This window comes from Phalangium opilio, unplaced genomic scaffold (genome assembly GCF_054372755.1).
Source record: "Phalangium opilio isolate 3A_F unplaced genomic scaffold, DU_Popi_V2 ptg000063l_1, whole genome shotgun sequence".
NCBI classification, from domain to species: Eukaryota; Metazoa; Arthropoda; class Arachnida; order Opiliones; family Phalangiidae; genus Phalangium; species Phalangium opilio.
The window spans coordinates 7,032,817-7,057,685 of record NW_028324180.1 but is presented as its reverse complement, the minus strand read 5'-3'; the positions used below and the strand labels follow the sequence as shown (position 1 = coordinate 7,057,685).

At 35.2% G+C, this 24,869-nt stretch overlaps 42 non-coding genes across 42 annotated transcripts; all 42 read left to right on the top strand.

Annotated features, from left to right (window-relative positions):
- The first annotated feature begins 663 nt into the window (after positions 1 to 663).
- Positions 664 to 736, top strand: TRNAT-UGU (transfer RNA threonine (anticodon UGU)). The gene has a single exon. It is a non-coding gene; the product is annotated as a tRNA-Thr (tRNA).
- Positions 737 to 1,792: 1,056 nt separating this feature from the next.
- TRNAT-AGU (transfer RNA threonine (anticodon AGU)) lies at positions 1,793 to 1,865 on the top strand. The gene has a single exon. It is a non-coding gene; the product is annotated as a tRNA-Thr (tRNA).
- A 404-nt stretch (positions 1,866 to 2,269) lies between these two features.
- Positions 2,270 to 2,342, top strand: TRNAT-AGU (transfer RNA threonine (anticodon AGU)). The gene has a single exon. It is a non-coding gene; the product is annotated as a tRNA-Thr (tRNA).
- An 817-nt stretch (positions 2,343 to 3,159) lies between these two features.
- Positions 3,160 to 3,232, top strand: TRNAT-UGU (transfer RNA threonine (anticodon UGU)). Its single transcript has one exon. It is a non-coding gene; the product is annotated as a tRNA-Thr (tRNA).
- A 371-nt stretch (positions 3,233 to 3,603) lies between these two features.
- TRNAT-UGU (transfer RNA threonine (anticodon UGU)) lies at positions 3,604 to 3,676 on the top strand. The gene has a single exon. It is a non-coding gene; the product is annotated as a tRNA-Thr (tRNA).
- A 133-nt stretch (positions 3,677 to 3,809) lies between these two features.
- TRNAT-UGU (transfer RNA threonine (anticodon UGU)) lies at positions 3,810 to 3,882 on the top strand. Its single transcript has one exon. It is a non-coding gene; the product is annotated as a tRNA-Thr (tRNA).
- Positions 3,883 to 4,015: 133 nt separating this feature from the next.
- On the top strand, positions 4,016 to 4,088 carry TRNAT-AGU (transfer RNA threonine (anticodon AGU)). The gene has a single exon. It is a non-coding gene; the product is annotated as a tRNA-Thr (tRNA).
- Positions 4,089 to 4,254: 166 nt separating this feature from the next.
- On the top strand, positions 4,255 to 4,327 carry TRNAT-UGU (transfer RNA threonine (anticodon UGU)). Its single transcript has one exon. It is a non-coding gene; the product is annotated as a tRNA-Thr (tRNA).
- An 852-nt stretch (positions 4,328 to 5,179) lies between these two features.
- On the top strand, positions 5,180 to 5,252 carry TRNAT-UGU (transfer RNA threonine (anticodon UGU)). The gene has a single exon. It is a non-coding gene; the product is annotated as a tRNA-Thr (tRNA).
- A 133-nt stretch (positions 5,253 to 5,385) lies between these two features.
- On the top strand, positions 5,386 to 5,458 carry TRNAT-AGU (transfer RNA threonine (anticodon AGU)). Its single transcript has one exon. It is a non-coding gene; the product is annotated as a tRNA-Thr (tRNA).
- A 166-nt stretch (positions 5,459 to 5,624) lies between these two features.
- Positions 5,625 to 5,697, top strand: TRNAT-UGU (transfer RNA threonine (anticodon UGU)). Its single transcript has one exon. It is a non-coding gene; the product is annotated as a tRNA-Thr (tRNA).
- A 612-nt stretch (positions 5,698 to 6,309) lies between these two features.
- On the top strand, positions 6,310 to 6,382 carry TRNAT-UGU (transfer RNA threonine (anticodon UGU)). The gene has a single exon. It is a non-coding gene; the product is annotated as a tRNA-Thr (tRNA).
- A 133-nt stretch (positions 6,383 to 6,515) lies between these two features.
- Positions 6,516 to 6,588, top strand: TRNAT-AGU (transfer RNA threonine (anticodon AGU)). The gene has a single exon. It is a non-coding gene; the product is annotated as a tRNA-Thr (tRNA).
- Positions 6,589 to 6,754: 166 nt separating this feature from the next.
- On the top strand, positions 6,755 to 6,827 carry TRNAT-UGU (transfer RNA threonine (anticodon UGU)). The gene has a single exon. It is a non-coding gene; the product is annotated as a tRNA-Thr (tRNA).
- A 613-nt stretch (positions 6,828 to 7,440) lies between these two features.
- On the top strand, positions 7,441 to 7,513 carry TRNAT-AGU (transfer RNA threonine (anticodon AGU)). Its single transcript has one exon. It is a non-coding gene; the product is annotated as a tRNA-Thr (tRNA).
- A 133-nt stretch (positions 7,514 to 7,646) lies between these two features.
- On the top strand, positions 7,647 to 7,719 carry TRNAT-AGU (transfer RNA threonine (anticodon AGU)). Its single transcript has one exon. It is a non-coding gene; the product is annotated as a tRNA-Thr (tRNA).
- A 611-nt stretch (positions 7,720 to 8,330) lies between these two features.
- Positions 8,331 to 8,403, top strand: TRNAT-AGU (transfer RNA threonine (anticodon AGU)). Its single transcript has one exon. It is a non-coding gene; the product is annotated as a tRNA-Thr (tRNA).
- A 166-nt stretch (positions 8,404 to 8,569) lies between these two features.
- On the top strand, positions 8,570 to 8,642 carry TRNAT-UGU (transfer RNA threonine (anticodon UGU)). The gene has a single exon. It is a non-coding gene; the product is annotated as a tRNA-Thr (tRNA).
- Positions 8,643 to 9,048: 406 nt separating this feature from the next.
- TRNAT-AGU (transfer RNA threonine (anticodon AGU)) lies at positions 9,049 to 9,121 on the top strand. Its single transcript has one exon. It is a non-coding gene; the product is annotated as a tRNA-Thr (tRNA).
- A 643-nt stretch (positions 9,122 to 9,764) lies between these two features.
- On the top strand, positions 9,765 to 9,837 carry TRNAT-AGU (transfer RNA threonine (anticodon AGU)). Its single transcript has one exon. It is a non-coding gene; the product is annotated as a tRNA-Thr (tRNA).
- A 1,024-nt stretch (positions 9,838 to 10,861) lies between these two features.
- TRNAT-UGU (transfer RNA threonine (anticodon UGU)) lies at positions 10,862 to 10,934 on the top strand. The gene has a single exon. It is a non-coding gene; the product is annotated as a tRNA-Thr (tRNA).
- Positions 10,935 to 11,067: 133 nt separating this feature from the next.
- TRNAT-AGU (transfer RNA threonine (anticodon AGU)) lies at positions 11,068 to 11,140 on the top strand. Its single transcript has one exon. It is a non-coding gene; the product is annotated as a tRNA-Thr (tRNA).
- A 990-nt stretch (positions 11,141 to 12,130) lies between these two features.
- On the top strand, positions 12,131 to 12,203 carry TRNAT-AGU (transfer RNA threonine (anticodon AGU)). Its single transcript has one exon. It is a non-coding gene; the product is annotated as a tRNA-Thr (tRNA).
- Positions 12,204 to 13,943: 1,740 nt separating this feature from the next.
- Positions 13,944 to 14,016, top strand: TRNAT-AGU (transfer RNA threonine (anticodon AGU)). The gene has a single exon. It is a non-coding gene; the product is annotated as a tRNA-Thr (tRNA).
- A 133-nt stretch (positions 14,017 to 14,149) lies between these two features.
- On the top strand, positions 14,150 to 14,222 carry TRNAT-AGU (transfer RNA threonine (anticodon AGU)). Its single transcript has one exon. It is a non-coding gene; the product is annotated as a tRNA-Thr (tRNA).
- An 817-nt stretch (positions 14,223 to 15,039) lies between these two features.
- On the top strand, positions 15,040 to 15,112 carry TRNAT-AGU (transfer RNA threonine (anticodon AGU)). Its single transcript has one exon. It is a non-coding gene; the product is annotated as a tRNA-Thr (tRNA).
- Positions 15,113 to 15,245: 133 nt separating this feature from the next.
- TRNAT-AGU (transfer RNA threonine (anticodon AGU)) lies at positions 15,246 to 15,318 on the top strand. The gene has a single exon. It is a non-coding gene; the product is annotated as a tRNA-Thr (tRNA).
- A 611-nt stretch (positions 15,319 to 15,929) lies between these two features.
- On the top strand, positions 15,930 to 16,002 carry TRNAT-AGU (transfer RNA threonine (anticodon AGU)). Its single transcript has one exon. It is a non-coding gene; the product is annotated as a tRNA-Thr (tRNA).
- A 133-nt stretch (positions 16,003 to 16,135) lies between these two features.
- TRNAT-UGU (transfer RNA threonine (anticodon UGU)) lies at positions 16,136 to 16,208 on the top strand. The gene has a single exon. It is a non-coding gene; the product is annotated as a tRNA-Thr (tRNA).
- Positions 16,209 to 16,819: 611 nt separating this feature from the next.
- Positions 16,820 to 16,892, top strand: TRNAT-AGU (transfer RNA threonine (anticodon AGU)). Its single transcript has one exon. It is a non-coding gene; the product is annotated as a tRNA-Thr (tRNA).
- Positions 16,893 to 17,025: 133 nt separating this feature from the next.
- TRNAT-AGU (transfer RNA threonine (anticodon AGU)) lies at positions 17,026 to 17,098 on the top strand. Its single transcript has one exon. It is a non-coding gene; the product is annotated as a tRNA-Thr (tRNA).
- An 817-nt stretch (positions 17,099 to 17,915) lies between these two features.
- TRNAT-AGU (transfer RNA threonine (anticodon AGU)) lies at positions 17,916 to 17,988 on the top strand. Its single transcript has one exon. It is a non-coding gene; the product is annotated as a tRNA-Thr (tRNA).
- A 133-nt stretch (positions 17,989 to 18,121) lies between these two features.
- Positions 18,122 to 18,194, top strand: TRNAT-AGU (transfer RNA threonine (anticodon AGU)). The gene has a single exon. It is a non-coding gene; the product is annotated as a tRNA-Thr (tRNA).
- A 611-nt stretch (positions 18,195 to 18,805) lies between these two features.
- Positions 18,806 to 18,878, top strand: TRNAT-AGU (transfer RNA threonine (anticodon AGU)). The gene has a single exon. It is a non-coding gene; the product is annotated as a tRNA-Thr (tRNA).
- A 133-nt stretch (positions 18,879 to 19,011) lies between these two features.
- On the top strand, positions 19,012 to 19,084 carry TRNAT-UGU (transfer RNA threonine (anticodon UGU)). The gene has a single exon. It is a non-coding gene; the product is annotated as a tRNA-Thr (tRNA).
- Positions 19,085 to 19,455: 371 nt separating this feature from the next.
- TRNAT-UGU (transfer RNA threonine (anticodon UGU)) lies at positions 19,456 to 19,528 on the top strand. The gene has a single exon. It is a non-coding gene; the product is annotated as a tRNA-Thr (tRNA).
- A 371-nt stretch (positions 19,529 to 19,899) lies between these two features.
- On the top strand, positions 19,900 to 19,973 carry TRNAT-AGU (transfer RNA threonine (anticodon AGU)). The gene has a single exon. It is a non-coding gene; the product is annotated as a tRNA-Thr (tRNA).
- A 2,424-nt stretch (positions 19,974 to 22,397) lies between these two features.
- Positions 22,398 to 22,470, top strand: TRNAT-AGU (transfer RNA threonine (anticodon AGU)). The gene has a single exon. It is a non-coding gene; the product is annotated as a tRNA-Thr (tRNA).
- Positions 22,471 to 22,603: 133 nt separating this feature from the next.
- Positions 22,604 to 22,676, top strand: TRNAT-AGU (transfer RNA threonine (anticodon AGU)). Its single transcript has one exon. It is a non-coding gene; the product is annotated as a tRNA-Thr (tRNA).
- A 1,056-nt stretch (positions 22,677 to 23,732) lies between these two features.
- On the top strand, positions 23,733 to 23,805 carry TRNAT-UGU (transfer RNA threonine (anticodon UGU)). The gene has a single exon. It is a non-coding gene; the product is annotated as a tRNA-Thr (tRNA).
- Positions 23,806 to 24,144: 339 nt separating this feature from the next.
- On the top strand, positions 24,145 to 24,217 carry TRNAT-AGU (transfer RNA threonine (anticodon AGU)). Its single transcript has one exon. It is a non-coding gene; the product is annotated as a tRNA-Thr (tRNA).
- Positions 24,218 to 24,350: 133 nt separating this feature from the next.
- Positions 24,351 to 24,423, top strand: TRNAT-AGU (transfer RNA threonine (anticodon AGU)). Its single transcript has one exon. It is a non-coding gene; the product is annotated as a tRNA-Thr (tRNA).
- The last annotated feature ends 446 nt before the right edge of the window (positions 24,424 to 24,869 follow it).

Here is a 24,869-nt window from a genome sequence, read left to right as displayed (position 1 = left end):
CTTCAAAGCTAGGGCTCCGTGGCTTAGTGGTTAATGCGCCTGTCTAGTAAACAGGAGATCATGAGTTCGATTCTCGTCGGAGCCTGGCTGTTATGTTACTTGACCTAGATTTCGTAGCTATTAAATTTTGAAAAATTAAAACAATAGGGTAAAAATTCCGATGAGTTAATTTAGTTAAATTACTGCAATATTCAGCATTCATGTCGCTTCAATGCAAGGGCTCCGTGGCTTAGTGGTTAAAGCGCCTGTCTAGTAAACAGGAGATCATGTGTTCGATTCTCGTCGGAGCCTTGCTGTCATATTACTTGAACTAGATTTCGAAGCTATTAAATTTTGAAAAATTAAAAATTATAGTTGATTTAGATATGCATATATGCAAACAATAGTGTAAAAGTTCCCATGAGATAATTTAGATAATTTACTGAAATATTAAGCATTCATATCGCTTCAAAGCTAGGGCTCCGTGGCTTAGTGGTTAATGCGCCTGTCTAGTAAACAGGAGATCATGAGTTCGATTCTCGTCGGAGCCTGGCTGTTATGTTACTTGACCTAGATTTCGTAGCTATTAAATTTTGAAAAATTAAAACAATAGGGTAAAAATTCCGATGAGTTAATTTAGTTAAATTACTGCAATATTCAGCATTCATGTTGCTTCAAAGCAAGGGCTCCGTGGCTTAGTGGTTAAAGCGCCTGTCTTGTAAACAGGAGATCATGAGTTCGATTCTCGTCGGAGCCTTGCTGTTATATTACTTGAACTAGATTTCGAAGCTATTAAATTTTGAAAAATTAAAAATTATAGTTGATTTAGATATGCATATATGCAAACAATAGTGTAAAAGTTCCGATGTGATAATTTAGTTAATTTACTGAAACATTCAGCATTCATATCGCTTCAAAGCAAGGGCTCCGTGGCTTAGTGGTTAAAGCGTCTGTCTAGTAAACAGGAGATCATGAGTTCGATTCTCGTCGGAGACTCGCTGTTATGTTACTTGAACTAGATTTCGTAGCTATATAATTTTGAAAAATTAAAATAATAGGGCAAAAGTTCCGAAGAGATAATTTTGTTAATTTACTGAAATATCCTGCATTCATATCGCTTCAAAGCAAGGGCTCCGTGGCTTAGTGGTTAAAGCGCCAGTCTTGTAAACAGGAGATCATGTGTTCGATTCTCGTCGGAGCCTTGCTGTTATATTACTTGAACTAGATTTCGAAGCTATTAAATTTTGAAAAATTAAAAATAATAGTTGACTTAGATATGCATATATGCAAGCAATAGTGTAAAAGTTCCCATGAGATAATTTAGTTAATTTACTGAAATATTCTGCATTCATATCGCTTCAAAGCAAGGGCTCCGTGGCTTAGTGGTTAAAGCGCCAGTCTTGTAAACAGGAGATCATGTGTTCGTTTCTCGTCGGAGCCTTGCTGTTATATTACTTGAACTAGATTTCGAAGCTATTAAATTTCGAAAAATTAAAAATTATAGTTGATTTAGATATTCATATATGCAAACAATAGTGTAAAAGTTCCCATGAGATAATTTAGTTAATTTACTGAAATATTCAGCATTCATATCGCTTCAAAGCAAGGGCTCCGTGGCTTAGTGGTTAAAGCGCCTGTCTAGTAAACAGGAGATCATGCGTTCGATTCTCGTCGGAGCCCTGCTGTTATGTTACTTGACCTAGATTTCGTAGCTACTAAATTTTGAAAAATTAAAACAATAGGGTAAAAATTCCGATGAGTTAATTTAGTTAAATTACTGCAATATTCAGCATTCATGTCGCTTCAAACCAAGGGCTCCGTGGCTTAGTGGTTAAAGCGCCTGTCTAGTAAACAGGAGATCATGAGTTCGATTCTCGTCGGAGCCTCGCTGTTATGTTACTTGACCTAGATTTCGAAGCTATTAAATTTTGAAAATTAAAAATAATAGTTGATATAGATATGCATATATGCAAACAATAGTGTAAAAGTTCCCATGAGTTAATTTAGTTAAATTACTGGAATATTCAGCATTCATGTCGCTTCAAAGCAAGGGCTCCGTGGCTTAGTGGTTAAAGCGCCTGACTAGTAAACAGGAGATCATGTGTTCGATTCTCGTCGGAGCCTTGCTGTTATATTACTTGAACTAGATTTCGAAGCTATTAAATTTTGAAAAATTAAAAATAATAGTTGATTTAGATATGCATATATGCAAACAATAGTGTAAAAGTTCCCATGAGATAATTTAGTTATTTTACTGAAATATTCAGCATTCATATCGCTTCAATGCAAGGGCTCCGTGGCTTAGTGGTTAAAGCGCCTGTCTAGTAAACAGGAGATCATGAGTTCGATTCTCGTCGGAGCCTCGCTGTTATGTTACTTGAACTAGATTTCGTAGCTATATAATTTTGAAAAATTAAAATAATAGGGCAAAGGTTCCCAAGAGATAATTTAGTTAATTTACTGAAATATCCTGCATTCATATCGCTTCAAAGCAAGGGCTCCGTGGCTTAGTGGATATAGCGCCAGTCTTGTAAACAGGAGATCATGTGTTCGATTCTCGTCGGAGCCTTGCTGTTATATTACTTGAACTAGATTTCGAAGCTATTGAATTTTGAAAAATTAAAAATAATAGTTGATTTAGATATGCAAATATGCAAACAATAGTGTAAAAGTTCCCATGAGATAATTTAGTTAATTTACTGAAATATTCTGCATTCATATCGCTTCAAAGCAAGGGCTCCGTGGCTTAGTGGATAAAGGGCCAGTCTTGTAAACAGGAGATCATGTGTTCGATTCTCGTCGGAGCCTTGCTGTTATATCACTTGAACTAGATTTCGAACCTATTAAATTTTGAAAAATTAAAAATTATAGTTGATTTAGATATTCATATATGCAAACAATAGTGTAAAAGTTCCCATGAGATAATTTAGTTAATTTACTGAAATATTCAGCATTCATATCGCTTCAATGCAAGGGCTCTGTGGCTTAGTGGTTAAAGCGCCTGTCTAGTAAACAGGAGATCATGAGTTCTATTCTCGTCGGAGCCTCGCTGTTATGTTACTTGAACTAGATTTTGTAGCTATATAATTTTGAAAAATTAAAATAATGGGGCAAAAGTTCCCATGAGATAATTTAGTTAATTTACTGAAATATTCTACATTCATATCGCTTCAAACCAAGGGCTCCGTGGCTTAGTGGTTAAAGCGCCTGTCTTGTAAACAGGAGATCATGAGTTCGATTCTCGTCGGAGCCTTGCTGTTATATTACTTGAACTAGATTTCGAAACTATTAAATTTTGAAAAATTAAAAATAATAGTTGATTTAGATATGCATATAAGCAAACAATAGTGTAAAAGTTCCGATGTGATAATTTTGTTAATTTACTGAAATATTTAGCATTCATATCGCTTCAAAGCAAGGGCTCGTTGGCTTAGTGGTTAATGTGCCTGTCTAGTAAACAGGAGATCATGAGTTCGATTCTCTTCGGAGCCTCGCTGTTATGTTACTTGAACTAGAATTCGTAGCTATATAATTTTGAAAAATTAAAATAATAGGGCAAAAGTTCCCATGAGATAAATTAGTTAATTTACTGAAATATTCTACATTCATATCGCTTCAAACCAAGGCTCCGTGGCTTAGTGGTTAAAGCGCCTGTCTTGTAAACAGGAGATCATGAGTTCGATTCTCGTCGGAGCCTTGCTGTTATATTACTTGAACTAGATTTCGAAACTATTAAATTTTGAAAAATTAAAATAATAGGGCAAAAGTTCCGATGAGATAATTTAGTTAATTTACTGAAATATTCTGCATTCATATCGCTTCAATGCAAGGGCTCCGTGGCTTAGTGGTTAAAGCGCCTGTCTTGTAAACAGGAGATGATGAGTTCGATTCTCGTCGGAGCCTCGCTGTTATGTTACTTGACCTAGATTTCGTAGCTATTAAATTTTGAAAAATTAAAACAATAGGGTAAAAGTTCCCATGAGATAATTTAGTTAATTTACTGAAATATTCAGCATTCATGTAGCTTCAAAGCAAGGGCTCCGTGGCTTAGTGTTTAAAGCGCCTGTCTAGTAAACAGGAGATCATGAGTTCGATTCTCGTCGGAGCCTTGCTGTTATGTTACTTGACCTAGATTTCGAAGCTATTAAATTTTGAAAAATTAAAAATAATAGTTGATATAGATATGCATATATGCAAACAATAGTGTAAAAGTTCCCATGAGTTAATTTAGTTAAATTACTGGAATATTTAGCATTCATGTCGCTTCAAAGCAAGGGATCCATGGCTTAGTGGTTAAAGCGCCTGTCTTGTAAACAGGAGATCATGAGTTCGATTCTCGTCGGAGCCTCGTTGTTATATTACTTGAAATAGATTTCGAAGCAATTAAATTTTGAAAAATTAAAAAATAATAGTTGATTTAGATATGCATATAAGCAAATAATAGTGTAAAAGTTCCGATGTGATAATTTAGTTAATTTACTGAAATATTGAGCATTCATATGGCTTCACAGCAAGGGCTCCGTGGCTTAGTGGTTAATGCGCCTGTCTAGTAAACAGGAGATCATGAGTTCGATTCTCGTCGGAGCCTCGCTGTTATGTTACTTGAACTAGATTTCGTAGCTATATAATTTTGAAAAATTAAAATAATAGGGCAAAAGTTCCCATGAGATAATTTAGTTAATTTACTGAAATATTCTGCATTCATATCGCTTCAAAGCAAGGGCTCCGTGGCTTAGTGGTTAAAGCGCCAGTCTTGTAAACAGGAGATCATGTGTTCGATTCTCGTCGGAGCCTTGCTGTTATATTACTTGAACTAGATTTCGAAGCTATTAAATTTTGAAAAAATTAAAAATAATTGTTGATTTAGATATGCATATATGCAAACAATAGTGTAAAAGTTCCCATGAGATAATTTAGTTAATTTACTGAAATATTCTGCATTCATATCGCTTCAAAGCAAGGGCTCCGTGGCTTAGTGGATAAAGCGCCAGTCTTGTAAACAGGAGATCATGTGTTCGATTCTCGTCGGAGGCTTGCTGTTATATCACTTGAACTAGATTTCGAAGCTATTAAATTTTGAAAAATTAAAAATTATAGTTGATTTAGATATTCATATATGCAAACAATAGTGTGAAAGTTCCCATGAGATAATTTAGTTAATTTACTGAAATATTCAGCATTCATATCGCTTCAATGCAAGGGCTCCGTGGCTTAGTGGTTAAAGCGCCTGTCTTGTAAACAGGAGATCATGAGTTCGATTCTCGTCGGAGCCTCGCTGTTATGTTACTTGACCTAGATTTCGTAGCTATTAAATTTTGAAAAATTAAAACAATAGGGTAAAAGTTCCCATGAGATAATTTAGTTAATTTACTGAAATATTCAGCATTCATGTAGCTTCAAAGCAAGGGCTCCGTGGCTTAGTGTTTAAAGCGCCTGTCTAGTAAACAGGAGATCATGAGTTCGATTCTCGTCGGAGCCTTGCTGTTATGTTACTTGACCTAGATTTCGAAGCTATTAAATTTTGAAAAATTAAAAATAATAGTTGATATAGATATGCATATATGCAAACAATAGTGTAAAAGTTCCCATGAGTTAATTTAGTTAAATTACTGGAATATTTAGCATTCATGTCGCTTCAAAGCAAGGGATCCATGGCTTAGTGGTTAAAGCGCCTGTCTTGTAAACAGGAGATCATGAGTTCGATTCTCGTCGGAGCCTCGCTGTTATATTACTTGAAATAGATTTCGAAGCAATTAAAATTTGAAAAATTAAAAAATAATAGTTGATTTAGATATGCATATAAGCAAATAATAGTGTAAAAGTTCCGATGTGATAATTTAGTTAATTTACTGAAATATTGAGCATTCATATGGCTTCACAGCAAGGGCTCCGTGGCTTAGTGGTTAATGCGCCTGTCTAGTAAACAGGAGATCATGAGTTCGATTCTCGTCGGAGCCTCGCTGTTATGTTACTTTAACTAGATTTCGTAGCTATATAATTTTGAAAAATTAAAATAATAGGGCAAAAGTTCCCATGAGATAATTTAGTTAATTTACTGAAATATTCTGCATTCATATCGCTTCAAAGCAAGGGCTCCGTGGCTTAGTGGATAAAGCGCCAGTCTTGTAAACAGGAGATCATGTGTTCGATTCTCGTCGGAGGCTTGCTGTTATATCACTTGAACTAGATTTCGAAGCTATTAAATTTTGAAAAATTAAAAATTATAGTTGATTTAGATATTCATATATGCAAACAATAGTGTGAAAGTTCCCATGAGATAATTTAGTTAATTTACTGAAATATTCAGCATTCATATCGCTTCAATGCAAGGGCTCCGTGGCTTAGTGGTTAAAGCGCCTGTCTTGTAAACAGGAGATCATGAGTTCGATTCTCGTCGGAGCCTCGCTGTTATGTTACTTGACCTAGATTTCGTAGCTATTAAATTTTGAAAAATTAAAACAATAGGGTAAAAGTTCCCATGAGATAATTTAGTTAATTTACTGAAATATTCAGCATTCATGTAGCTTCAAAGCAAGGGCTCCGTGGCTTAGTGTTTAAAGCGCCTGTCTAGTAAACAGGAGATCATGAGTTCGATTCTCGTCGGAGCCTTGCTGTTATGTTACTTGACCTAGATTTCGAAGCTATTAAATTTTGAAAAATTAAAAATAATAGTTGATATAGATATGCATATATGCAAACAATAGTGTAAAAGTTCCCATGAGTTAATTTAGTTAAATTACTGGAATATTTAGCATTCATGTCGCTTCAAAGCAAGGGATCCATGGCTTAGTGGTTAAAGCGCCTGTCTTGTAAACAGGAGATCATGAGTTCGATTCTCGTCGGAGCCTCGCTGTTATATTACTTGAAATAGATTTCGAAGCAATTAAAATTTGAAAAATTAAAAAATAATAGTTGATTTAGATATGCATATAAGCAAATAATAGTGTAAAAGTTCCGATGTGATAATTTAGTTAATTTACTGAAATATTGAGCATTCATATGGCTTCACAGCAAGGGCTCCGTGGCTTAGTGGTTAATGCGCCTGTCTAGTAAACAGGAGATCATGAGTTCGATTCTCGTCGGAGCCTCGCTGTTATGTTACTTTAACTAGATTTCGTAGCTATATAATTTTGAAAAATTAAAATAATAGGGCAAAAGTTCCCATGAGATAATTTAGTTAATTTACTGAAATATTCTGCATTCATATCGCTTCAAAGCAAGGGCTCCGTGGCTTAGTGGTTAAAGCGCCAGTCTTGTAAACAGGAGATCATGTGTTTGATTCTCGTCGGAGCCTTGCTGTTATATTACTTGAACTAGATTTCGAAGCTATTAAATTTTGAAAAAATTAAAAATAATTGTTGATTTAGATATGCATATATGCAAACAATAGTGTAAAAGTTCCCATGAGATAATTTAGTTAATTTGCTGAAATATTCAGCATTCATATCGCTTCAAAGCAAGGGCTCCGTGGCTTAGTGGTTAAAGCGCCTGTCTAGTAAACAGGAGATCATGAGTTCGATTCTCGTCGGAGCCTTGCTGTTATTTTACTTGACCTAGATTTCGTAGCTATTAAATTTTGAAAAATTAAAACAATAGGGTAAAAATTCCGAGGAGTTAATTTAGTTAAATTACTGGAATATTCAGCATTCATGTCGCTTCAATGCAAGGGCTCCGTGGCTTAGTGGTTAAAGCGCCTGTCTAGTAAACAGGTGATCATGAGTTCGATTCTCGTCGGAGCCTTGCTGTTATTTTACTTGACCTAGATTTCGTAGCTATTAAATTTTGAAAAATTAAAACAATAGGGTAAAAATTCCGAGGAGTTAATTTAGTTAAATTACTGGAATATTCAGCATTCATGTCGCTTCAAAGCAAGGGCTCCGTGGCTTAGTGTTTAAAGCGCCTGTCTAGTAAACAGGCGATCATGAGTTCGATTCTCGTCGGAGCCTTGCTGTTATGTTACTTGACCTAGATTTCGAAGCTATTAAATTTTGAAAAATTAAAAATAATAGTTGATATAGATATGCATATATGCAAACAATAGTGTAAAAGTTCCCATGAGTTAATTTAGTTAAATTACTGGAATATTCAGCATTCATGTCGCTTCAAAGCAAGGGTTCCGTGGCTTAGTGGTTAAAGCGCCTGACTAGTAAACAGGAGATCATGTGTTCGATTCTCGTCGGAGCCTTGCTGTTATATTACTTGAACTAGATTTCGAAGCTATTAAATTTTGAAAAATTAAAAATAATAGTTGATTTAGATATGCATATATGCAAACAATAGTGTAAAAGTTCCCATGAGATAATTTAGTTAATTTACTGAAATATTCAGCATTCATATCGCGTTAAAGCAAGGGCTCCGTGGCTTAGTGGTTAAAGCGCCTGTCTAGTAAACAGGAGATCATGAGTTCGATTCTCGTCGGGGCCTTGCTGTTATGTTACTTGACCTAGATTTCGAAGCTATTAAATTTTGAAAAATTAAAAATAATAGTTGATATAGATATGCATATATGCAAACAATAGTGTAAAAGTTCCCATGAGTTAATTTAGTTAAATTACTGGAATATTTAGCATTCATGTCGCTTCAAAGCAAGGGATCCATGGCTTAGTGGTTAAAGCGCCTGTCTTGTAAACAGGAGATCATGAGTTCGATTCTCGTCGGAGCCTCGCTGTTATATTACTTGAAATAGATTTCGAAGCTATTAAATTTTGAAAAATTAAAAAATAATAGTTGATTTAGATATGCATATAAGCAAATAATAGTGTAAAAGTTCCGATGTGATAATTTAGTTAATTTACTGAAATATTGAGCATTCATATGGCTTAACAGCAAGGGTTCCGTGGCTTAGTGGTTAATGCGCCTGTCTAGTAAACAGGAGATCATGAGTTCGATTCTCGTCGGAGCCTCGCTGTTATGTTACTTGACCTAGATTTCGAAGCTATTAAATTTTGAAAAATTAAAAATAATAGTTGATATAGATATGCATATATGCAAACAATAGGGTAAAAATTCCGAGGAGTTAATTTAGTTAAATTACTGGAATATTCAGCATTCATGTCGCTTCAAAGCAAGGGCTCCGTGGCTTAGTGGTTAAAGCGCCTGTCTAGTAAACAGGAGATCATGAGTTCGATTCTCGTCGGAGCCTCGCTGTTATGTTACTTGACCTAGATTTCGAAGCTATTAAATTTTGAAAAATTAAAAATAATAGTTGATATAGATATGCATATATGCAAACAATAGGGTAAAAGTTCCCATGAGATAATTTAGTTAATTTACTGAAATATTCAGCATTCATGTAGCTTCAAAGCAAGGGCTCCGTGGCTTAGTGTTCAAAGCGCCTGTCTAGTAAACAGGCGATCATGAGTTCGATTCTCGTCGGAGCCTTGCTGTTATGTTACTTGACCTAGATTTCGAAGCTATTAAATTTTGAAAAATTAAAAATAATAGTTGATATAGATATGCATATATGCAAACAATAGTGTAAAAGTTCCCATGAGTTAATTTAGGTAAATTACTGGAATATTCAGCATTCATGTCGCTTCAAAGCAAGGGCTCCGTGGCTTAGTGGTTAAAGCGCCTGACTAGTAAACAGGAGATCATGTGTTCGATTCTCGTCGGAGCCTTGCTGTTATATTACTTGAACTAGATTTCGAAGCTATTAAATTTTGAAAAATAAAAATAATAGTTGATTTAGATATGCATATATGCAAACAATAGTGTAAAAGTTCCCATGAGATAATTTAGTTAATTTACTGAAATATTCAGCATTCATATCGCGTTAAAGCAAGGGCTCCGTGGCTTAGTGGTTAAAGCGCCTGTCTAGTAAACAGGAGATCATGAGTTCGATTCTCGTCGGAGCCTCGCTGTTATATTACTTGAAATAGATTTCGAAGCTATTAAATTTTGAAAAATTAAAAAATAATAGTTGATTTAGATATGCATATAAGCAAATAATAGTGTAAAAGTTCCGATGTGATAATTTAGTTAATTTACTGAAATATTGAGCATTCATATGGCTTCACAGCAAGGGCTCCGTGGCTTAGTGGTTAATGCGCCTGTCTAGTAAACAGGAGATCATGAGTTCGATTCTCGTCGGAGCCTCGCTGTTATGTTACTTGAACTAGATTTCGTAGCTATATAATTTTGAAAAATTAAAATAATAGGGCAAAAGGTCCCATGAGATAATTTAGTTAATTTACTGATATATTCTGCATTCATATCGCTTCAAAGCAAGGGCTCCGTGGCTTAGTGGTTAAAGCGCCAGTGTTGTAAACAGGAGATCATGTGTTCGATTCTCGTCGGAGCCTTGCTGTTATATTACTTGGACTAGATTTCGAAGCTATTAAATTTTGAAAAATTAAAAATAATAGTTGATTTAGATATGCATATATGCAAACAATAGTTTAAAAGTTCCCATGAGTTAATTTAGTTAAATTACTGGAATATTCAGCATTCATGTCGCTTCAAAGCAAGGGCTCCGTGGCTTAGTGGTTAAAGCGCCTGACTAGTAAACAGGAGATCATGAGTTCGATTCTCGTGGGAGCCTGGCTGTTATGTTACTTGACCTAGATTTCGTAGCTATTAAATTTTGAAAAATTAAAACATTAGGGTAAAAATTCCGAGGAGTTAATTTAGTTAAATTACTGGAATATTCAGCATTCATGTCGCTTCAAAGCAAGGGCTCCGTGGCTTAGTGGTTAAAGCGCCTGTCTTGTAAAGAGCAGATCATGAGTTCGATTCTCGTCGGAGCCTCGCTGTTATATAACTTGAACTAGATTTCGTAGCTATATAATTTTGAAAAATTAAAATAATAGGGCAAAAGTTCCCATGAGATAATTTAGGCAATTTACTGAAATATTCTACATTCATATCACTTCAACCCAAGGGCTCCGTGGCTTAGTGATTAAAGCGCCTGTCTTGTATACAGGAGATCATGAGTTCGATTCTCGTCGGAGCCTCGCTGTTATGTTACTTGAACTAGATTTCGTAGCTATTAAATTTTGAAAAATTAAAACAATAGGGTAAAAATTCCGATGAGTTAATTTAGTTAAATTACTGGAATATTCATCATTCATGTCGCTTCAAAGCAAGGGCTCCGTGGCTTAGTGGTTAAAGCGCCAGTCTAGTAAACAGGAGATCATGAGTTCGATTCTCGTCGGAGCCTCGCTGTTATGTTACTTGAACTAGATTTCGTAGCTATATAATTTTGAAAAATTAAAATAATAGGGCAAAAGTTCCGAAGAGATAATTTAGTTAAATTACTGGAATATTCTGCACTCATATCACTTCAACCCAAGTGCTCCGTGGCTTTGTGATTAAAGCGCCTGTCTTGTAAACAGGAGATCATGAGTTCGATTCTCGTCGGAGCCTCGCTGTTATGTTACTTGAACTAGATTTCGTAGCTATTAAATTTTGAAAAATTAAAACAATAGGGTAAAAATTCCGATGAGTTAATTTAGTTAAATTACTGGAATATTCTGCATTCATATCGCTTCAAAGCAAGGGCTCCTTGGCTTAGTGGTTAAAGCGCCTGTCTAGTAAACAGAAGATCATGAGTTCGATTATCGTCGGAGCCTAGCTGTTATGTTACTTGACCTAGATTTCGTAGCTATTAAATTTTCAAAAATTAAAACAATAGGGTAAAAATTCCGATGAGTTAATTTAGTTAAATTACTGGAATATTCAGCTTTCATATCGCTTCAAACCAAGGGCTCCGTGGCTTAGTGGTTAAAGCGCCTGTCTAGTAAACCGGAGATCATGAGTTCGATTCTCGTCGGAGCCTTGCTGTTATATTACTTGAACTAGATTTCGAAGCTATTAAATTTTGAAAAATTAAAAATAATAGTTGATTTAGATATGCATTTATGCAAAAAATAGTGTAGAAGTTCCGATTTGATAATTTAGTTAATTTACTGAAATATTCAGCATTCATATCGCTTCAAAGCAAGGGCTCCGTGGCTTAGTGGTTAAAGCGTCTGTATAGTAAACAGGAGATCATGAGTTCTATTCTCGTCGGAGTCTCGCTGTTATGTTACTTGAACTAGATTTCGTAGGTATATAATTTTGAAAAATTAAAATAATAGGGCAAAAGTTCCCATGAGATAATTTAGTTAATTTACTGAAATATTCTGCATTCATATCGCTTCAATGCAAGGGCCCCGTGGCTTAGTGGTTAAAGCGCCTGTCTAGTAAACAGGAGATCATGAGTTCGATTCTCGTCGGAGCCTTGCTGTTATATTACTTGAACTAGATTTCGAAGCTATTAAATTTTGAAAAATTAAAAATAATAGTTGATTTAGATATGCATATATGCAAACAATAGAGTAAAAGTTCCCATGAGATAATTTAGTTAATTTACTGAAATATTCTGCATTCATATCGCTTCAAAGCAAGGGCTCCGTGGCTTAGTGGTTAAAGCGCCAATCTTGTAAACAGGAGATCATGTGTTCGATTCTCGTCGGAGCCTTGCTGTTATATTACTTGAACTAGATTTCGAAGCTATTAAATTTTGAAAAATCAAAAATAATAGTTGATTTTGATATGCATATATGCAAACAATAGTGTTGAAGTTCCCATGAGATAATTTAGTTAATTTACTGAAATATTCTGCATTCATATCGCTTCAAAGCAAGGGCTCCGTGGCTTAGTGGTTAAAGCGCCAGTCTTGTAAACAGGAGATCATGTGTTCGATTCTCGTCGGAGCCTTGCAGTTATATTACTTGAACTAGATTTCGAAGCTATTAAATTTTGAAAAATTAAAAATAATAGTTGATTTAGATATTCATATATGCAAACAATAGTGTAAAAGTTCCCATGAGATAATTTAGTTAATTTACTGAAATATTCAGCATTCATATCGCTTCAAAGCAAGGGCTCCGTGGCTTAGTGGTTAAAGCGCCTGTATAGTAAACAGGAGATCATGAGTTCTATTCTCGTCGGAGCCTCGCTGTTATGTTACTTGAACTAGATTTCGTAGCTATTAAATTTTGAAAAATTAAAACAATAGGGTAAAAATTCCGATGAGTTAATTTAGTTAAATTACTGGAATATTCAGCATTCATGTCGCTTCAAAGCAAGGGCTCCGTGGCTTAGTGGTTAAAGCGCCTGTATAGTAAACAGGAGATCATGAGTTCTATTCTCGTCGGAGCCTCGCTGTTATGTTACTTGAACTAGATTTCGTAGGTATATAATTTTAAAAAATTAAAATAATAGGGCAAAAGTTCCCATGAGATAATTTAGTTAATTTACTGAAATATCCTGCATTCATATCGATTCAAAGCAAGGGCTCCGTGGCTTAGTGGTTAAAGCGCCAGTCTTGTAAACAGGAGATCATGTGTTCGATTCTCGTCGGAGCCTTGCTGTTATATTACTTGAACTAGATTTCGAAGCTATTAAATTTTGAAAAATTAAAAATAATAGTTTATTTAGATATGCATATATGCAAACAATAGTGTAAAAGTTCCCATGAGATAATTTAGTTAATTTACTGAAATATTCTGCATTCATATCGCTTAAAAGCAAGGGCTCCGTGGCTTAGTGGTTAAAGCGCCAGTCTTGTAAACAGGAGATCATGTGTTCGATTCTCGTCGGAGCCTTGCTGTTATATTACTTGAACTAGATTTCGAAGCTATTAAATTTTGAAAAATTAAAAATTATAGTTGATTTAGATATGCAAATAAGCAAACAATAGTGTAAAAGTTCCCATGAGATAATTTAGATAATTTACTGAACTATTCAGCATTCATATCGCACCAATGCTAGGGCTCCATGGCTTAGTGGTTAAAGCGTCTGTCTAGTAAACAGGAGATCATGAGTTCGATACTCGTCGGAGCCTGGCTGTTATGCTACTTGACCTAGATTTCGTAGCTATTAAATTTTGAAAAATTAAAACAATAGGGTAAAAATTCCGATGAGTTAATTTAGTTAAATTACTGGAATATTCAGCATTCATGTCGCTTCAAAGCGAGGGCTCCGTGGCTTAGTGGTTAAAGCGCCTGTCTAGTAAACAGGAGATCATGAGTTCTATTCTCGTCGGAGCCTCGCTGTTATGTTACTTGAACTAGATTTCGTAGCTATATAATTTTGAAAAATTAAAACAATAGTGTAAAAGTTCCGATGTGATAATTTAGTTAATTTACTGAAACATTCAGCATTCATATCGCTTCAAAGCAAGGGCTCCGTGGCTTAGTGGTTAAAGCGTCTGTCTAGTAAACAGGAGATCATGAGTTCGATTCTCGTCGGAGCCTGGCTGTTATGTTACTTAACCTAGATTTCGTAGCTATTAAATTTTGAAAAATTAAAACAATAGGGTAAAAATTCCGATGAGTTAATTTAGTTAAATTACTGGAATATTCAGCATTCATGTCGCTTCAAAGCAAGGGCTCCGTGGCATAGTGGTTAAAGCGCGTGTCTAGTAAACAGGAGATCATGAGTTCGATTCTCGTCGGAGACTCGCTGTTATGTTACTTAAACTAGATTTCGTAGCTATATAATTTTGAAAAATTAAAATAATAGGGCAAAAGTTCCGAAGAGATAATTTTGTTAATTTACTGAAATATCCTGCATTCATATCGCTTCAAAGCAAGGGCTCCGTGGCTTAGTGGTTAAAGCGCCAGTCTTGTAAACAGGAGATCATGTGTTCGATTCTCGTCGGAGCCTTGCTGTTATATAACTTGAACTAGATTTCGAAGCTATTAAATTTTGAAAAATTAAAAATAATAGTTGACTTAGATATGCATATATGCAAGCAATAGTGTAAAAGTTCCCATGAGATAATTTAGTTAATTTACTGAAATATTCTGCATTCATATCGCTCCAAAGCAAGGGCTCCGTGGCTTAGTGGTTAAAGCGCCAGTCTTGTAAACAGGAGATCATGTGTTCGATTCTCGTCGGAGCCTTGCTGTTATATTACTTGAACTAGATTTCGAAGCTATTAAATTTCGAAAAATTAAAAATTATAGTTGATTTAGATATTCATATATGCAAACAATAGTGTAAAAGTTCCCATGAGATAATTTAGTTAATTTACTGAAATATTCAGCATTCATATCGCTTCAAAGCAAGGGCTCCGTGGCTTAGTGGTTAAAGCGCCTGTCTAGTAAACAGGAGATCATGAGTTCGATTCTCGTCGGAGCCCTGCTGTTATGTTACTTGACCTAGATTTCGTAGCTATTAAATTTTGAAAAATTAAAACAATAGGGTAAAAATTCCGATGAGTTAATTTAGTTAAATTACTGCAATATTCAGCATTCATGTCTCTTCAAAGCAAGGGCTCCGTGGCTTAGTGGTTAAAGCGCCTGTCTAGTAAACAGGAGATCATGAGTTCGATTCTCGTCGGAGCCTCGCTGTTAAGTTACTTGAACTAGATTTCGTAGCTATATAATTTTGAAAAATTAAAATAATAGGGCAAAGGTTCCCAAGAGATAATTTAGTTAATTTACTGAAATATCCTGCATTCATATCGCTTCAAAGCAAGGGCTCCGTGGCTTAGTGGATATAGCGCCAGTCTTGTAAACAGGAGATCATGTGTTCGATTCTCGTCGGAGCCTTGCTGTTATATTACTTGAACTCGATTTCGAAGCTAATGAATTTTGAAAAATTAAAAATAATAGTTGATTTAGAAATGCAAATATACAAACAATAGTGTAAAAGTTCCCATGAGATAATTTAGTTAATTTACTGAAATATTCTGCATTCATATCGCTTCAAAGCAAGGGCTCCGTGGCTTAGTGGATAAAGCGCCAGTCTTGTAAACAGGAGATCATGTGTTCGATTCTCGTCGGAGCCTTGCTGTTATATCACTTGAACTAGATTTCGAACCTATTAAATTTTGAAAAATTAAAAATTATAGTTGATTTAGATATTCATATATGCAAACAATAGTGTAAAAGTTCCCATGAGATAATTTAGTTAATTTACTGAAATATTCAGCATTCATATCGCTTCAATGCAAGGGCTCCGTGGCTTACTGGTTAAAGCGCCTGTCTAGTAAACAGGAGATCATGAGTTCGATTCTCGTCGGAGCCTCGCTGTTATGTTACTTGAACTAGATTTTGTAGCTATATAATTTTGAAAAATTAAAATAATAGGGCAAAAGTTCCCATGAGATAATTTTGTTAATTTACTGAAATATTCTACATTCATATCGCTTCAAACCAAGGGCTCCGTGGCTTAGTGGTTAAAGCGCCTGTCTTGTAAACAGGAGATCATGTGTTCGATTCTCGTCGGAGCCTTGCTGTTATATTACTTGAACTAGATTTCGAAGCTATTAAATTTTGAAAAATTAAAAATAATAGTTTATTTAGATATGCATATATGCAAACAATAGTGTAAAAGTTCCCATGAGATAATTTAGTTAATTTACTGAAATATTCTGCATTCATATCGCTTAAAAGCAAGGGCTCCGTGGCTTAGTGGTTAAAGCGCCAGTCTTGTAAACAGGAGATCATGTGTTCGATTCTCGTCGGAGCCTTGCTGTTATATTACTTGAACTAGATTTCGAAGCTATTAAATTTTGAAAAATTAAAAATTATAGTTGATTTAGATATGCAAATAAGCAAACAATAGTGTAAAAGTTCCCATGAGATAATTTAGATAATTTACTGAACTATTCAGCATTCATATCGCACCAATGCTAGGGCTCCATGGCTTAGTGGTTAAAGCGTCTGTCTAGTAAACAGGAGATCATGAGTTCGATACTCGTCGGAGCCTGGCTGTTATGCTACTTGACCTAGATTTCGTAGCTATTAAATTTTGAAAAATTAAAACAATAGGGTAAAAATTCCGATGAGTTAATTTAGTTAAATTACTGGAATATTCAGCATTCATGTCGCTTCAAAGCAAGGGCTCCGTGGCTTAGTGGTTAAAGCGCCTGTCTAGTAAACAGGAGATCATGAGTTCTATTCTCGTCGGAGCCTCGCTGTTATGTTACTTGAACTAGATTTCGTAGCTATATAATTTTGAAAAATTAAAACAATAGTGTAAAAGTTCCGATGTGATAATTTAGTTAATTTACTGAAACATTCAGCATTCATATCGCTTCAAAGCAAGGGCTCCGTGGCTTAGTGGTTAAAGCGTCTGTCTAGTAAACAGGAGATCATGAGTTCGATTCTCGTCGGAGCCTGGCTGTTATGTTACTTAACCTAGATTTCGTAGCTATTAAATTTTGAAAAATTAAAACAATAGGGTAAAAATTCCGATGAGTTAATTTAGTTAAATTACTGGAATATTCAGCATTCATGTCGCTTCAAAGCAAGGGCTCCGTGGCATAGTGGTTAAAGCGCGTGTCTAGTAAACAGGAGATCATGAGTTCGATTCTCGTCGGAGACTCGCTGTTATGTTACTTAAACTAGATTTCGTAGCTATATAATTTTGAAAAATTAAAATAATAGGGCAAAAGTTCCGAAGAGATAATTTTGTTAATTTACTGAAATATCCTGCATTCATATCGCTTCAAAGCAAGGGCTCCGTGGCTTAGTGGTTAAAGCGCCAGTCTTGTAAACAGGAGATCATGTGTTCGATTCTCGTCGGAGCCTTGCTGTTATATAACTTGAACTAGATTTCGAAGCTATTAAATTTTGAAAAATTAAAAATAATAGTTGACTTAGATATGCATATATGCAAGCAATAGTGTAAAAGTTCCCATGAGATAATTTAGTTAATTTACTGAAATATTCTGCATTCATATCGCTCCAAAGCAAGGGCTCCGTGGCTTAGTGGTTAAAGCGCCAGTCTTGTAAACAGGAGATCATGTGTTCGATTCTCGTCGGAGCCTTGCTGTTATATTACTTGAACTAGATTTCGAAGCTATTAAATTTCGAAAAATTAAAAATTATAGTTGATTTAGATATTCATATATGCAAACAATAGTGTAAAAGTTCCCATGAGATAATTTAGTTAATTTACTGAAATATTCAGCATTCATATCGCTTCAAAGCAAGGGCTCCGTGGCTTAGTGGTTAAAGCGCCTGTCTAGTAAACAGGAGATCATGAGTTCGATTCTCGTCGGAGCCCTGCTGTTATGTTACTTGACCTAGATTTCGTAGCTATTAAATTTTGAAAAATTAAAACAATAGGGTAAAAATTCCGATGAGTTAATTTAGTTAAATTACTGCAATATTCAGCATTCATGTCTCTTCAAAGCAAGGGCTCCGTGGCTTAGTGGTTAAAGCGCCTGTCTAGTAAACAGGAGATCATGAGTTCGATTCTCGTCGGAGCCTCGCTGTTAAGTTACTTGAACTAGATTTCGTAGCTATATAATTTTGAAAAATTAAAATAATAGGGCAAAGGTTCCCAAGAGATAATTTAGTTAATTTACTGAAATATCCTGCATTCATATCGCTTCAAAGCAAGGGCTCCGTGGCTTAGTGGATATAGCGCCACTCTTGTAAACAGGAGATCATGTGTTCGATTCTCGTCGGAGCCTTGCTGTTATATTACTTGAACTCGATTTCGAAGCTATTGAATTTTGAAAAATTAAAAATAATAGTTGATTTAGATATGCAAATATGCAAACAATAGTGTAAAAGTTCCCATGAGATAATTTAGTTAATTTACTGAAATATTCTGCATTCATATCGCTTCAAAGCAAGGGCTCCGTGGCTTAGTGGATAAAGCGCCAGTCTTGTAAACAGGAGATCATGTGTTCGATTCTCGTCGGAGCCTTGCTGTTATATCACTTGAACTAGATTTCGAACCTATTAAATTTTGAAAAATTAAAAATTATAGTTGATTTAGATATTCATATATGCAAACAATAGTGTAAAAGTTCCCATGAGATAATTTAGTTAATTTACTGAAATATTCAGCATTCATATCGCTTCAATGCAAGGGCTCCGTGGCTTACTGGTTAAAGCGCCTGTCTAGTAAACAGGAGATCATGAGTTCGATTCTCGTCGGAGCCTCGCTGTTATGTTACTTGAACTAGATTTTGTAGCTATATAATTTTGAAAAATTAAAATAATAGGGCAAAAGTTCCCATGAGATAATTTAGTTAATTTACTGAAATATTCTACATTCATATCGCTTCAAACCAAGGGCTCCGTGGCTTAGTGGTTAAAGCGCCTGTCTTGTAAACAGGAGATCATGTGTTCGATTCTCGTCGGAGCCTTGCTGTTATATTACTTGAACTAGATTTCGAAACTATTAAATTTTGAAAAATTAAAAATAATAGTTGATTTAGATATGCATATAAGCAAACAATAGTGTAAAAGTTCCGATGTGATAATTTTGTTAATTTACTGAAATATTCAGCATTCATATCGCTTCAAAGCAAGGGCTCCGTGGCTTAGTGGTTAATGTGCCTGTCTAGTAAACAGGAGATCATGAGTTCGATTCTCGTAGGAGCCTCGCTGTTATGTTACTTGAACTAGAATTCGTAGCTATATAATTTTGAAAAATTAAAATAATAGGGCAAAAGTTCCCATGAGATAATTTAGTTAATTTACTGAAATATTCTACATTCATATCGCTTCAAACCAAGGCTCCGTGGCTTAGTGTTTAAAGCGCCTGTCTTGTAAACAGGAGATCATGAGTTCGATTCTCGTCGGAGCCTTGCTGTTATATTACTTGAACTAGATTTCGAAACTATTAAATTTTGAAAAATTAAAATAATAGGGCAAAAGTTCCGATGAGATAATTTAGTTAATTTACTGAAATATTCTGCATTCATATCGCTTCAAAGCAAGGGCTCCGTGGCTTAGTGGTTAAAGCGCCAGTCTTGTAAACAGGAGATCATGTGTTCGATTCTCGTCGGAGACTTTCTGTTATATTACTTGAACTAGATTTCGAAGCTATTAAATTTTGAAAAATTGAAAATAATAGTTGATTTAGATATGCATATATGCAAACAATAGTGTAAAAGTTCCCGTGAGATAATTTAGTTAATTTACTGAAATATTCAGCATTCATATCGCTTCGAAGCAAGGACTCCGTGGCTTAGTGGTTAAAGCGCCTGTCTAGTAAACAGGAGATCATGAGTTCGATTCTCGTCGGAGCCTTGCTGTTATGTTACTTGACCTAGATTTCGTAGCTATTAAATTTTGAAAAATTAAAACAATAGGGTAAAAATTCCGAGGAGTTAATTAAGTTAAATTACTGGAATATTCAGCATTCATGTCGCTTCAAAGCAAGGGCTCCGTGGCTTAGTGGTTAATGCGCCTGTCTAGTAAACAGGAGATCATGAGTTCGATTCTCGTCGGAGCCTCGCTGTTATGTTACTTGAACTAGATTTCGTAGCTATATAATTTTGAAAAATTAAAATAATAGGGCAAAAGTTCCCAAGAGATAATTTAGTTAATTTACTGAAATATCCTGCATTCATATCGCTTCAAAGCAAGGGCTCCGTGGCTTAGTGGTTAAAGCGCCAGTCTTGTAAACAGGAGATCATGTGTTCGATTCTCGTCGGAGCCTTGCTGTTATATAACTTGAACTAGATTTCGAAGCTATTAAATTTTGAAAAATTAAAAATAATAGTTGACTTAGATATGCATATATGCAAGCAATAGTGTAAAAGTTCCCATGAGATAATTTAGTTAATTTACTGAAATATTCTGCATTCATATCGCTCCAAAGCAAGGGCTCCGTGGCTTAGTGGTTAAAGCGCCAGTCTTGTAAACAGGAGATCATGTGTTCGATTCTCGTCGGAGCCTTGCTGTTATATTACTTGAACTAGATTTCGAAGCTATTAAATTTCGAAAAATTAAAAATTATAGTTGATTTAGATATTCATATATGCAAACAATAGTGTAAAAGTTCCCATGAGATAATTTAGTTAATTTACTGAAATATTCAGCATTCATATCGCTTCAAAGCAAGGGCTCCGTGGCTTAGTGGTTAAAGCGCCAGTCTTGTAAACAGGAGATCATGTGTTCGATTCTCGTCGGAGCCTTGCTGTTATATTACTTGAACTAGATTTCGAAGCTATTAAATTTCGAAAAATTAAAAATTATAGTTGATTTAGATATTCATATATGCAAACAATAGTGTAAAAGTTCCCATGAGATAATTTAGTTAATTTACTGAAATATTCAGCATTCATATCGCTTCAAAGCAAGGGCTCCGTGGCTTAGTGGTTAAAGCGCCAGTCTTGTAAACAGGAGATCATGTGTTCGATTCTCGTCGGAGCCTTGCTGTTATATTACTTGAACTAGATTTCGAAGCTATTAAATTTTGAAAAATTAAAAATAATAGTTGATTTAGATATGCATATATGCAAACAATAGTGTAAAAGTTCCCATGAGTTAATTTAGTTAAATTACTGGAATATTCAGCATTCATGTCGCTTCAAAGCAAGGGCTCCGTGGCTTAGTGGTTAATGCGCCTGTCTAGTAAACAGGAGATCATGAGTTCGATTCTCGTCGGAGCCTCGCTGTTATGTTACTTGAACTAGATTTCGTAGCTATATAATTTTGAAAAATTAAAATAATAGGGCAAAAGTTCCCAAGAGATAATTTAGTTAATTTACTGAAATATCCTGCATTCATATCGCTTCAAAGCAAGGGCTCCGTGGCTTAGTGGTTAAAGCGCCAGTCTTGTAAACAGGAGATTATGTGTTCGATTCTCGTCGGAGCCTTGCTGTTATATTACTTGAACTAGATTTCGAAGCTATTGAATTTTGAAAAATTAAAAATAATAGTTGATTTAGATATGCATATATGCAAACAATAGTGTAAAAGTTCCCATGAGATAATTTAGTTAATTTACTGAAATATTCTGCATTCATATCGCTTCAAACCAAGGGCTCCGTGGCTTAGTGGATAAAGCGCCAGTCTTGTAAACAGGAGATCATGTGTTCGATTCTCGTCGGAGCCTTGCTGTTATATCACTTGAACTAGATTTCGAAGCTATTAAATTTTGAAAAATTAAAAATTATAGTTGATTTAGATATGCATATATGCAAGCAATAGTGTAAAAGTTCCCATGAGATAATTTAGTTAATTTACTGAAATATTCTGCATTCATATCGCTCCAAAGCAAGGGCTCCGTGGCTTAGTGGTTAAAGCGCCAGTCTTGTAAACAGGAGATCATGTGTTCGATTCTCGTCGGAGCCTTGCTGTTATATTACTTGAACTAGATTTCGAAGCTATTAAATTTCGAAAAATTAAAAATTATAGTTGATTTAGATATTCATATATGCAAACAATAGTGTAAAAGTTCCCATGAGATAATTTAGTTAATTTACTGAAATATTCAGCATTCATATCGCTTCAAAGCAAGGGCTCCGTGGCTTAGTGGTTAAAGCGCCTGTCTAGTAAACAGGAGATCATGAGTTCGATTCTCGTCGCAGCCCTGCTTTTATGTTACTTGACCTAGATTTCGTAGCTATTAAATTTTGAAAAATTAAAACAATAGGGTAAAAATTCCGATGAGTTAATTTAGTTAAATTACTGCAATATTCAGCATTCATGTCGCTTTAAAGCAAGGGCTCCGTGGCTTAGTGGTTAAAGCGCCTGTCTAGTAAACAGGAGATCATGAGTTCTATTCTCGTCGGAGCCTCGCTGTTATGTTACTTGAACTAGATTTCGTAGCTATATAATTTTGAAAAATTAAAACAATAGTGTAAAAGTTCCGATGTGATAATTTAGTTAATTTACTGAAACATTCAGCATTCATATCGCTTCAAAGCAAGGGCTCCGTGGCTTAGTGGTTAAAGCGTCTGTCTAGTAAACAGGAGATCATGAGTTCGATTCTCGTCGGAGCCTGGCTGTTATGTTACTTAACCTAGATTTCGTAGCTATTAAATTTTGAAAAATTAAAACAATAGGGTAAAAATTCCGATGAGTTAATTTAGTTAAATTACTGGAATATTCAGCATTCATGTCGCTTCAAAGCAAGGGCTCCGTGGCATAGTGGTTAAAGCGCGTGTCTAGTAAACAGGAGATCATGAGTTCGATTCTCGTCGGAGACTCGCTGTTATGTTACTTAAACTAGATTTCGTAGCTATATAATTTTGAAAAATTAAAATAATAGGGCAAAAGTTCCGAAGAGATAATTTTGTTAATTTACTGAAATATCCTGCATTCATATCGCTTCAAAGCAAGGGCTCCGTGGCTTAGTGGTTAAAGCGCCAGTCTTGTAAACAGGAGATCATGTGTTCGATTCTCGTCGGAGCCTTGCTGTTATATAACTTGAACTAGATTTCGAAGCTATTAAATTTTGAAAAATTAAAAATAATAGTTGACTTAGATATGCATATATGCAAGCAATAGTGTAAAAGTTCCCATGAGATAATTTAGTTAATTTACTGAAATATTCTGCATTCATATCGCTCCAAAGCAAGGGCTCCGTGGCTTAGTGGTTAAAGCGCCAGTCTTGTAAACAGGAGATCATGTGTTCGATTCTCGTCGGAGCCTTGCTGTTATATTACTTGAACTAGATTTCGAAGCTATTAAATTTCGAAAAATTAAAAATTATAGTTGATTTAGATATTCATATATGCAAACAATAGTGTAAAAGTTCCCATGAGATAATTTAGTTAATTTACTGAAATATTCAGCATTCATATCGCTTCAAAGCAAGGGCTCCGTGGCTTAGTGGTTAAAGCGCCAGTCTTGTAAACAGGAGATCATGTGTTCGATTCTCGTCGGAGCCTTGCTGTTATATTACTTGAACTAGATTTCGAAGCTATTAAATTTTGAAAAATTAAAAATAATAGTTGATTTAGATATGCATATATGCAAACAATAGTGTAAAAGTTCCCATGAGTTAATTTAGTTAAATTACTGGAATATTCAGCATTCATGTCGCTTCAAAGCAAGGGCTCCGTGGCTTAGTGGTTAAAGCGCCAGTCTTGTAAACAGGAGATCATGAGTTCGATTCTCGTCGGAGCCTCGCTGTTATGTTACTTGAACTAGATTTTGTAGCTATTAAATTTTGAAAAATTAAAACAATAGGGTAAAAATTCCGAGGAGTTAATTAAGTTAAATTACTAGAATATTCAGTATTCATGTCGCTTCAAAGCAAGGGCTCCGTGGCTTAGTGGTTAATGCGCCTGTGTAGTAAACAGGAGATCATGAGTTCGATTCTCGTCGGAGCCTCGCCGTTATGTTACTTGAACTAGATTTTGTAGCTATATAATTTTGAAAAATTAAAATAATAGGGCAATAGTTCCCATGAGATAATTTAGTTAATTTACTGAAATATTCTACATTCATATCACTTCAAACCAAGGGCTCCGTGGCTTAGTGGTTAAAGCGCCTGTCTAGTAAACAGGAGATCATGAGTTCGATTCTCGTCGGAGCCCTGCTGTTATGTTACTTGACCTAGATTTCGTAGCTATTAAATTTTGAAAAATTAAAACAATAGGGTAAAAATTCCGATGAGTTAATTTAGTTAAATTACTGCAATATTCAGCATTCATGTCGCTTCAAAGCAAGGGCTCCGTGGCTTAGTGGTTAAAGCGCCTGTCTAGTAAACAGGAGATCATGAGTTCGATTCTCGTCGGAGCCTCGCTGTTATGTTACTTGAACTAGATTTCGTAGCTATATAATTTTGAAAAATTAAAATAATAGGGCAAAGGTTCCCAAGAGATAATTTAGTTAATTTACTGAAATATCCTGCATTCATATCGCTTCAAAGCAAGGGCTCCGTGGCTTAGTGGATATAGCGCCAGTCTTGTAAACAGGATATCATGTGTTCGATTCTCGTCGGAGCCTTGCTGTTATATTACTTGAACTAGATTTCGAAGCTATTGAATTTTGAAAAATTAAAAATAATAGTTGATTTAGATATGCAAATATGCAAACAATAGTGTAAAAGTTCCCATGAGATAATTTAGTTAATTTACTGAAATATTCTGCATTCATATCGCTTCAAAGCAAGGGCTCCGTGGCTTAGTGGATAAAGCGCCAGTCTTGTAAACAGGAGATCATGTGTTCGATTCTCGTCGGAGCCTT